The sequence below is a fragment of the Silene latifolia genome, chromosome 5 (assembly GCF_048544455.1).
Source record: "Silene latifolia isolate original U9 population chromosome 5, ASM4854445v1, whole genome shotgun sequence".
Taxonomy (NCBI): domain Eukaryota; kingdom Viridiplantae; phylum Streptophyta; class Magnoliopsida; order Caryophyllales; family Caryophyllaceae; genus Silene; species Silene latifolia.
The window spans coordinates 17,559,613-17,571,307 of record NC_133530.1 but is presented as its reverse complement, the minus strand read 5'-3'; the positions used below and the strand labels follow the sequence as shown (position 1 = coordinate 17,571,307).

At 43.7% G+C, this 11,695-nt stretch overlaps 1 long non-coding RNA gene across 1 annotated transcript in view; it reads right to left on the bottom strand.

Annotated features, from left to right (window-relative positions):
• Positions 1-310: 310 nt before the first annotated feature.
• Positions 311-11,695, bottom strand: part of LOC141656919 (uncharacterized) — a 36,865-nt gene continuing 25,480 nt past the window's right edge. The window contains exons 6-8 of the long non-coding RNA XR_012548618.1: positions 5,765-5,898; positions 3,620-3,702; positions 311-912 (exon numbers count right to left, since the gene is read on the bottom strand). This is a non-coding gene — a long non-coding RNA (uncharacterized LOC141656919). The remainder of the gene's footprint in view (positions 913-3,619; positions 3,703-5,764; positions 5,899-11,695) is intronic.

Genomic DNA, 11,695 nt, shown 5'->3' with positions numbered 1-11,695 from the left:
GATATTACTTTTATTCACAAAGTGCTATTTGCTCATTGTAGTTTAATTTGTTCAAGATAAATTTTATCGTTGGCTTAGCAACTAATTGAAGGTCAATCATGAACATGAGTGTGTAGTTAGGAATTGGCAATATATTGACACAGCATAGGGCTAAACCACATTATAAAAGATTATTTTGTTGGTGATGTTATTATAGCATGCATTTAACATTTTAATTTTCTGTTTCACAAGTGAGCGGAGACCACATATTTTAGCCTTATGTTAATGGTCATTAGCATACGTAAAATGTTGTGACATGGCACAATCATGGAAACACAAGCATGATTGGTAGGCTAGTAAACAAACAATTTTATTTGTCTTACAAGTGAAATGTTAACTAAGTTATTAACTTGTACAAAATGATAGATGAAGTAAAACATGTGACCTAATATTTGATCAAGAAGCAAATTAGAGGCACTGTACCAATTCCCTAAAGTACCCACCTAATAAACAAATCAAAAATTAAACTCTGGCCACACACTAACAACGTTAAAATAACATAAATTAGATCATGATCAAATCAAATAACAATCCAGATCAAATTTTAACCACCTCATTTAAGTTACCAAAGATTGGTGGAAAAAATGAAACTTTACAATGCCTGGCAGGCATTGAGTTCCTAGGTAGTGATAGCTTTTCCTTTCAGTTTTTTTCTTGGATAGTTGGGAGATAGAATACAATGAAGAGAGATATTTCCATAGATATGAAAAATATCAACCTTTGAGATTCCTGGATCCTGCTTTTTTGACAAAGAGTGCCCTCCAGGCAGTTTGGCCGGCGAAGAGGCACATTTGCTATTGAATCACTTGCAGAAAGAACACACATAGTACATGATTCTTGCCAAGAAAAATTTAAGATCTTCATAGTAATATCCTGCTACCAGATATGAGAACACAAAAAATCAGCACATAACTATAGATAGATAGATAATAAACAAACAATATAAGCACTAATTTCTTAATATATAAGATATAGTAGTACTGAGTATTGCGATATAGCAAGAGCTAGTATTTAGTTGGTAAAGTCATTGAGATGTGGTACTCATAGCCTAGGTTTACACCCGGTCAACATTGACATCAAGCAAATATAGGACAATGACATAGAGTTGATACATGACCACATGATAGTCACAAACTCACAATTACACTCTCCTTGAGAAACAGAAGCCTATAACAATCAAAGGGGAAAAAAAGAAAAAAAAAAACATGTACAAACATGTTGTGGATATTAGCCTGAACATTGTACTGCATTAAGAAGTTAGAATATACCTCCTATGCATTCACCTTCATCACAGAGAGTGAAATTTGCATCGACGGAAATCATTTTACATGACAATAAAATATGAGGCAATAACTAAGCAGTTAACCACAGTTACTAATAGAGTAATCCTGGATTAGTATATACTCCCTCCTATTCATAATAACTCTCCCTATTTCTTTTTTCATCTATTCATATAACTCTCCCCCTTTTCTTATTTAGTAAAATGTTATACTTATTTTAATCACCTCACCCCACAACAATATCCCACAATACCATACTTTATCTTATTTTAATCAACTCACTCCACAACAATACTTATTTTAATCACCTAACCCCACAATAATACCCCACAATACGTCAATACATTCCCTCTCTCCAATTATCTCACCTTACCACAATACTTTAGCTTATTTAATTCAAACACCCTTAATTCCCGTGCCAACCTCCAATGGGGAGAGTTATTATGAATAAGAGGGAGTATAAGAAAACACCATATCTGTGTGATGACAGTAGTTTCTTACTACATAAAATGTATGAAATGTTTGCTTCTGTAAAAAAATAACTAAAGGGTGATGCATTTGTTCAGATTCCTCTGTTTGAAAATCAATCCATGGAAAATCTAAATCCTAAATAGATTTGGATCTAACAATGCTTTATATATAGTCCTAAAACCAATTTAAAAGAGAGCAATTACAAGATTGTTTGTCAAAAAGACTATATACAAAGAGCAATAAGCTTTTTTCACATTCAATGTCTCGATTCCATTTCTAATTTCTAATACAGCATAACCTTAGAACTCTATAAAATTATCTATGTACTAATTAATCATGGGCACAAGCACAACACCCTTCGCCTTCGTGGCTAAAAGAGGACACTATTCATAATGAACAGTAGGCAAAAAACACTCTTGGTTTCTCTAAAACGTTGGGTTTGGTTTTTTTTTCTCTTGATACTACAGTTGTCTCCTTTACTTTATTCTTCTATCACTCTCTCCATGTCATGCCTCCCTGTCCCCTCTCTGCTTCCCCTTCCTCTATTATGTTTCCTCATTACCTCTTCCCTGATTTCCTCCCTATCACCCTCCTCTCGACATTGTCTATAACCCAAAAGCTACCCTCAGTAAGCATCAGCTAAAAAGGCTCCAACTAAAGGCATGATATATAGCAAGTCTGACCAATTGTTTAAGTTCTTAGATACGGTAGCATTGCCTTAAAGCAGATGGTCAATGACATAGTTCACGAGATTCACACTCATTCCATAGTAGGCCAACCTCTCATAGCATTCATTTTCTGATAAAACAACACCACACTCAAGAAGTTAGGTAAGAAAGAAATATACAGCCATGAACTGCAACTGCGATATAGTGAAGCTCATCGATGGTTAATATTATTGTTTTTCGCATAAAAACTGGTTGCTATACATTCAGCCCTCAGTAGCAACTTCAAACTTCTAGCGCCTACATTTGTTCATCATTACCATATCTGACTTGTCAATTAAGAGGCTAGAGCTCATAACGAGGCCAAGGGTAGAGCGCAAGAAACTTCTTCGGAACATGCCAACTATCAAGTGCTTCATTAAAGTAGAGAGGCACAGGCTTCTATTAGTCCGTTTAATTAAAAAGTAAAAACCTTATACACCAAATACTACTACTATACTGGAAACATATTGCATAATGCCTACTAATGTAAGGAAGAAAAAAGGATATCTTTAAATTCATCCATCATCAACAAATGCAAAAAGCTAAAAATGGAGAAAGTGACTACACGCCGTTGGCTACAATCCCAAAGACTAAAAAAAGTAAAACTTGTCCCCTTGTGAGCATAAATTAGAATTAAACAATAGAACTAATCAGAAGCAAGAAAAACACGAATTAATAATAATTGGGAAAAATGGAGAAAGTCAGTAGACCTAACTGGGCTTACTTTTACGGAGTTATACATAGACAAACTCATCAGAGCAGCGCATCAAAACCATAGTAAATAATTCACACTATCATATATTCTCACTAATTTGCATTACATACTTATATAGTTATATAAAGCTAACTATATAGTAAATAATTACCAGTCAATTGAATTGAATCTAAAAATAGGAAAGGGAAGGGGCTTGTCCTGTTCTAGTTCCTTAATCCTCTTTTCCGGAATAAACTACATCAATACTATATCGAAAGCATATAGATCAAGCTTTTCGGTAACGATTCCTCCATTGTAGTATTCTGGGGCAATGTACCAGCATCATGTCAACACATGATGAAGTTTATTACTATGTTATTGTTGTCAAAATAAAGGAAAAAGAAAAGAGAAAAGGAAAATATAAGTACCCTGAAGCACCAACAACTTGTTGCTCAATGCCTATGTTCCACTCAGAGTGCAAACTTGGCAGCTTAAAATAATCGCCGCCAACCTGTAGCAGGGATATGGATTAGGTCCACAAATTAGTAAAGGTACAACACACAACCTTCTCTCTTCACAACTGAGATAAGAGCGAGAAAAGAACACACTCTGAAGAAGATGTCAAACAAACAAGAATAACAAGATGATGATAGTCAAAATTATTATGAAGAAATTGAAAACTATAGAGTAAAGAGTGGCATGGAGCAAAGAACCCTAAAAATGTGGAGGTCTGATTATGAAAAGGAAAGATGAGGGAGTGCTCGCTTTAATTTACTCAAAATTAACTCGATCTAACCCGAGCCGAGCTCTATTGACCCCTAGCTCACTCATATACCAAAATTAACCGATAATAACAAGAAGCATACTCAACCTTGAATGACCAAACCCGACCTTGAATGCAAGGATCACTGAAATTATTTGATCCAACCCAAATGACCTGTTTAACCGGTTCCAAGTAAAGTCATTGAGAGGTGGTACTCATAACTTGTGTTTGAAACTCGTCAGCATCAAAACTACCCTTGTAGCTCCCTTAACACTAAACAAGAAAAATAATGCACCCAAGCAAGGAAAGCATTCATGTGTATGGTTTACCTTATCATAAGGTTTAGATGCTTCTTGGTCGTATTTATTTGAAAATGGTGCTACAACTCCATGTGATGTATCCTCTGACTACAGTTTTCAAGTTTAGAAAGCAGAAACATTAAACAAAAGTCTAAAAAAAGCATTATATGTCAAAATATGAATCATTTATGAGAGAGAGACACACACACACACACACACACACAAAAAAAAAAAAAAGAGTAAAAAGAATACCAGGCTGCCCATTTTATCTTCCACTTCCAGGAGATAGATTCATACAGCCATCGTCTCTAAAACTGTCAACTCATGAGCTGATCTGGTGTAGAGGCTCATATATATTCATCCTTCTTGACTCGACCAACTGGGTCGATGGGGTATTTTTGTTTGTGTAAGAAGAAAACCAAAAAAAATCGCCTTTAAAACCAAAATCACGTTCATCAAAGTTGCAAATTATGTCATACCCATGGAAAACTTTAGCAAGAATAGTCCAATTGTATATATGACAGCAAAGTTAGAGTTTAAGCATGTTAGCATTTGATCGAAAGCACAGTGACTCCCATTGAAATTGAACAGAAAATAGTTCTATCTAAAATTTGGGAACACTATAAAACCCACTAAGCACTATAATCCACTTTAATTGGTGATCATTGATTCTCATCTTAAAGAATAAGGTCTTTTTCGGATAAGCCATTTCATTTGCGACCCTACAAATCCACCTCAAAATAAGAAATAATCCGTCTTCCGGCCCTAACGATTTCATTCCATTTCTCACATGTCTTCCATTATACCTGGTCAGGCTTCAAAATGATTTCACAAGCATTAACCTTTAATTGAATAAACCAAATTAAACATGATGTAGATAACTGCAACACATAAAACTGAAGATCACATAAACAAAACCACACAAGCGCCAGCAAACAACAAATCGACCTGGAAATGAATCAAACTGCATGTATTAACAACTTCCAACGATTCAATTACCTTCGAATTATCTTGCATGAATACATAAAGCATCTTATAACTTTCCAAGTGATCAACCTCTGTAATATTACCCCTGAAAACAACTAATCACTAATTGACCTTCTAACTTCCCAAGTGATCAAGCTCTACACTTGCCATGTCAATCAACTAATTAAACCGACAGATCAATTTCCTAAGTTCCCAAGTGATCAAGCACTAAAATTCCCACTATAAACAACTAATTAAAGCAATTAAGCAATCTTTTAACATCCCAACCGATTGAGAAGTAATAATTCTGATTTAAGTCAACAAACTAAACCAATTAATCAATTTACTAACTTCCCAAGCAATCAATTACTATAATTATCAGCATTTATTTACTTTAATTCCGTTATGTCAACGTGCAATCAACGTAAAGCATTAGAGACCGAGATTGTTATGTAAGCAAAAGGTCGGACACCATAGGTCGAGACACAAGATAAAAGTATACCGAGTATAAGTAGTAAAGAAAGGGCGGGTTAATAAGATGATACCTGACCAGGCACAATTTTGCAATTGATGGCGCTGAAATCAATACCAGCAAAACAACATGACTTATAGTGAGCATTCACTATCTCATTCCCAATTTTTTTGCCAGCTCCTACACTACAATAGTATAGTATGGCCCCTGCATACAACAAATCACCAAATTCAACTGAGATCTTATTTGAGTCTATCTCACTGTGCAAGGAACCACGAACAAAATAAAAGCGGTCCCAAAAAACAATCGAATAGTGTTTAGCAACAGTCATTCAACATTGAGTGCATAATTAATGAAACCACAAAGTTCTTAATGAACCAAGCTGCCTGCCTAATCAACTGTGCATTAAGCATTCACATATGAATGCATTTAATCAATTTATTTGATGAACCCATTTAAACAATAGGTTTTTCCTTTCCGCACCAGCATGCTCGAAAACGACATTCATAACTGATGGGGCATATTCTGCACCGCTGACCAAGTCAACATTTTGAGCAAGGTCAAAGATATCCACAGCAAAGTCAACGACTTAGACAGCCTAGCCGATGAAGCCCATCGGCCTGTCACCTGGGTCTCGGCCAGGTAACTAGCCAGCCGGGGCACATATCCGCGTACTCATATCCAAGACCCCTCGGCCGGCCTGCCATAGGTCCATCGGCTGAGGGTAGAACGGTCTTTCCACCTGCTAGCCACTTGGCCACTTGGCCACTACGTGACAAAAGGTGGAAGTCTATAAATACTCCTCAACCTTCATTGAGGAAAGGATCCACAAATTAACCTAAAAATCACTATTCATCTGGTAATATCTTCCTTATCTCTCTACAATATACTCTTAGCCAAGTTACAACAACTTCTCTCTAAGTTTACTGACTTGAGCGTCGGAGTGAGTACGCTCGGCCAAAGCTGAGCCCTCAGTTTGTTCATCGTTTCAGGAAAGATCAAAGAAGGATTGAAGCAAGGACATCATTCTACAAGCTACGAGTGGTAACGAATATCTGCTCTGGAATTACACCCGGAACAATTGGCGCCGTCTGTGGGGAAAAGACACTAAAAGCTAGTCACATTCATTCCCAAAAACAAAAAAAAAACAACACAAAAACCCACCCCAAAAGCTAAGAAGATGTCGAAACAACAAGAGGTAGTCGTGACCGACGAAACCGCACTCTACCAAGATGATACCTTCCACCATTCTGGAGTTGTACAGCCCTCCACCGGCGGAGTAATCCAACCGGAATTCGGGATGCCAATAATACCGACACGCCACGCCGCCAACCAGTCACCATCATGGGACATGTGGTCGACGTAGCAAACCCGAAGATGCTCCCGGACCTGGTGGGAGTACGCCACCACCTGTCACGCCGACAAGAGCGGCGGAAACCATCCAGAGACCAGGCCCAAAGCGTGACTCCGAGAAATTTGAACGGAGCACTAGGAGAAGCCGACCCCGCCAAGACGCCGGGAGCCCGGAGTGCTAGTGGTAGACCCGAGCCCTCCCCGTACTCACGAGAGGACAGCGTCGCCGCAGACCGACGAGGCCTGCCTCGGAGAAGCCAGAGAAGTCCGACTCGGCAGAGTCGGAGAAAGAAGCCCGAGTCGGAGAAGGAGTCCTTCCCGCTACGAGGAGAGGAGTCGGACCGGAATGCGAGGAGCCGATCGCCGCGTGTCATTCGACACGTGGTCGACAGCCCCCCTCGGTGCCTATGTCCTTGAAACCGCCGCCGTGCCAACCAAGCTGAAGTTGCCGGCGTTCACATACAAAGGAGATAGTGATCCAACCGACCACGCCGAGGCTTTCGAGTCTTACATGTCGGTGTGGGAGCAGCCCGATGAGGTCTGGTGCCGAGTCTTCCCAACAACTTTGCATGGGATGGCTCAAAATTGGTACAAGGGGCTTCCCGACGGTTCGGTATACTGTTTCGCCGACCTAAAGGACGCCTTCGTAGCCCAGTACTCTTGCAACAAGAGGAGGGCCGTGGAGACGTCGGACCTCCTAACTATCAAACAGGAAGAAGGCGAGTCTCTACGAAGCTATGTGAAGAGGTTCGACGGCAAGGTTCAGCAGATTCGGGAGATTAATCCCGAATCGGCGGCTTCAGATCGATGAAAGGCCTCCCAAATGGAGACTTAAAAGACGAGCTCATCAAATACGGAGGTTTGGGCCTAGATGCCGCTAGGAAGATGGCCGACCAAGCCATCAAGGTAGAAGACTATCACAAGACCTGGGTAGGCCCCAGCGAGGCCGAGCCCTCAGAAAAGAAGAACCGCCGGGATAACAACCCGGATGAAAGACACCGTGACAATAACGGGTCACGGTCCGATGAGAGACGCCGCGACAATAATAGGTCACGGTCTGACAGATCTGCCAGGAAGCAGGACTCGACGGGCGCCGGGGGGAGTTCGGGAACATTTTACCAAAGGCATTACCATGATAAAACCCCTCTGGTCGTATCTGCCGCCGAGGTCTTCGCCCTGAGCAAAAAGGAGGGCGAGACATGGGAAAGGCCCCCCAAGCCAAAGGGGGACGGTGACACGAGCCAGTACTGTGAGTACCACGGCCACAACGGTCACCTCACTGACAACTGCCGGCATCTGAAGAATGTCATTGAAGAGCTGATCCGGAAGGGGAGCCTCGGCTAGTATGTTGCCAAAGGCCAAAAAACTGACGCCAGCGGTTCTGATAAGAAATCCGTTTTTCAACGGATAGGAGTGATCCATGTAGTCATCGGGGGTAACGAGAACGGTGGGTCAGCTCATGGGCACAAACGACACCCGAACGAGCCATCGTCGGGCCATCAACTTTGTGCCCAACACAACGATCCCCGCTTCCAACATTCCCGATATGACTATTGGAAGGAAGGACTACGAGGAGTCATCGCCCCTCACAAATGACCCACTTGTAGTCAACTTGGACATATCCAACCACCTGGTGAAGAGGTGCCTGATTGACACAGGCGCCTACACGAACATCATGTTCAGGGAGTGCTTCCTCAGCCTCGGCCTGAAAATCAAGGACTTGAGCCCCTGCACCAATCCACTGTACAACTTCTCCGGGGCTGGCCTGGTACCCCTGGGTTCAATCAGACTGCCGGTGATGCTCGGCGAGGGAAATGCGGCTAAGAATGTCCTAGCTGAGTTCGTGGTCATCGACGGCTCGTCCGCCTACAACGTTCTCATAGGCCGAGTCACTCTGAGCGAGGCCGACGCGGTGATGTCCATCCGGGCCCTGACACTTATGTATGTCTCAGACCGGGGGGAAGCACATAAGCTCGTCTCCAAGGACGAGAGGGACGAGGTGGTCAACGTCCAGATATCTGCCAGAGGATGCAAAATGCAATCCCTCAAAGTGGCAAAGCAGTCAGAGAAGGGGAAAAGCCCATCCTTACAACAGGAGAGCGACCTCATGGATGCAACTGACGGCTGACGGGGAAGGTACGCCTTAAATGAGGCATTAGGACACTGGTAATCTCGGTAGGGCCTTGTATAGCGGCGGAGGTGTCCAAAACAGTTGTGGGCACCCCAACGCATGTTTATATCTAATGAAAAATCAACCAACTATGTTCATTTTCCCCATAGTCACTAACAGGAAGAAGACGCCGGCTCACACTGTCATACCGACAAGAGCGGCAGTCTCTATGAAGAAGCAGACGCCGGCTCACACTGTCATACCGACAAGAGCGGCAGTCTCTATGAAGAAGCAGACGCCGGCTCACACTGTCATACCGACAAGAGCGGCAGTCACTATGAAGAAGAAGACGTCGGCTCACACTGTCATACCGACAAGAGCGGCAGTCACTATGAAGAAGAAGACGCCGGCTCACACTGTCATACCGACAAGAGCGGCAGTCACTATGAAGAAGAAGACGCCGGCTCACACTGTCATACCGACAAGAGCGGCGCTCTATGAAGAAGAAGACGCCGGCTCACACTGTCATACCGACAAGAGCGGCAGTCTCTATGAAGAAGCAGACGCCGGCTCACACTGTCATACCGACAAGAGCGACAGTCTCCATCAAGAAATATAGCGCCGTCGCAGTCACCCCAAGTAGTAGACGTAACGGCAGTCACCCCCAGAGGTGTGACGCCGTCGCAGTCACTCCAAGTGGTAGACGCCACGTTAGACGCTATCAAGAGGTAGACGCCGGCTCACACTGTCATACCGACAAAGAGCGGCATTCATTATCAAGAAACAGACGCCGGCTCACACTGTCATACCGACAAGAGCGGCAGTCTCCATCAAGAAATATAGCGCCGTCGCAGTCACCCCAAGTAGTAGACGTAACGGCAGTCACCCCCAGAGGTGTGACGCCGTCGCAGTCACTCCAAGTGGTAGACGCCACGTTAGACGCTATAAAGAGGTAGACGTCGGCTCACACTGTCATACCGACAAGAGCGGCATTCATTATCAAGAAACAGACGCCGGCTCACACTGTCATACCGACAAGAGCGACAATCACCCTCAGAAAGCAGACACCGCGACAATCGCGGCCAGCGCAGTTGATACTCGCAAAAACAATCAAAATGCCTTAGAAGCGTTAAACACAGTTGAGATACGCACTCTAAACTGCCTCGGCCAAGCCGAGGCGGAAACAAAAAGAGACGCTCAATTAATAACGTAAGAGGACAATTCAGACAAAAACGAGAAAAGACCTCGGCCAAGCCAGAGGCAAAGTGAAAACACTAAGTACAGTTGAGACACTCAACTATTAGCGCAAGGAAAAGAAACAAGGTAAAGACCTCGGCCATGCCGAAGGCAAAAGACACGAACTCTTATTAAAAATGATAACAGGTTACAGGTGAAGAGAATACAGACGACGGCCGTCCCCATAGGGATAAGCCAAAACACAACCTACCAAAGTTGTACAAAATACAAGGAAAGAAAAGCAAAAAGTTACAAATATGTCATTTGGAGCGCCAAAAAGATGGCAGGAAGGAAGGGCTTAATAATTGGCTCCCGAACAATTTTATCCGAGACGCCGGGTGAGCCTCGGTGACAACCGCCCGTCTCCCTATGCCTGTTGCTTTGCTTGCCATCAGCAGCGGTAGCCGCATCCTCTTCGATGGGCAACCCAGCAGTTTTCCTAGCAGCCTCATCTTCAGCAGCCTCAGCCTTAGCCTCGACAGCATCAGCTGCCCTCATTCTCTCGGCTTCCTCCTTGGCCGCCTTGGCCTTCTCAGCAAAAGCTGCTTTCTCCGCGGCTGCCTCCTTCTCTATCTTCGCCCTCACCGCCTCCTTGGCCTTCTCCGCCACGACCTTCTCCTTAGCTTCGAGCTTATCGTCAAGCTGCTCGTCAAATTTGCCCCACGGAAAGGAACCATCAAGAGGGAAGAGCTCCCCAATCACTTCCCCGGCGACTTCTTGGCGAGATCCGGAATTGGGCGCACATGTTAGGGAGCATGACGGTTTGGAGCATCTCAATGTCCTCCTCCTTTTGTCTAATGATGGCCTCTTTGCTCCGAATCACCTCCCCCTGGGCCTGAAACAGGTCCCTGGATTCGTTCCTCTGCTGGAGATAAAGGTCGGCGTGCCTCTGAACAAGTTTACACTTCTCCAGCAGCTTAGCAGCTTCGGCCGCCGCAGCCTCGGCCTTGGCTCTCTCAGCAAGGACCTCCTTTTCAGCGTCCTCCCTAAGTTTTCTCTCAGCCAAGAGCGCCTTCTCAGCATCTCCCCTAAGCCTCTGCTCATCGAGGAGATCCAGCTTCGCCGACACGGCTACCTGCTTAATGGCATTACGCTCAAGGACAGATTGAGCCACGGCTTTCTCCTGCTCTGTGATGCGAGCACCGGTCAGCTCGTTCCACCTCGCCAGCTCCTGGATCAGCTTCATGCCCTCCACTATAAGCTGGGAGACGGAAGCCTTCTGGGATGAAGAGACCGTGGGGACATTTTTATCACCAGCCTGCAGCTGGGAGACGGAAGCCTTCTGGGATGAAGAGACAGTGGTGA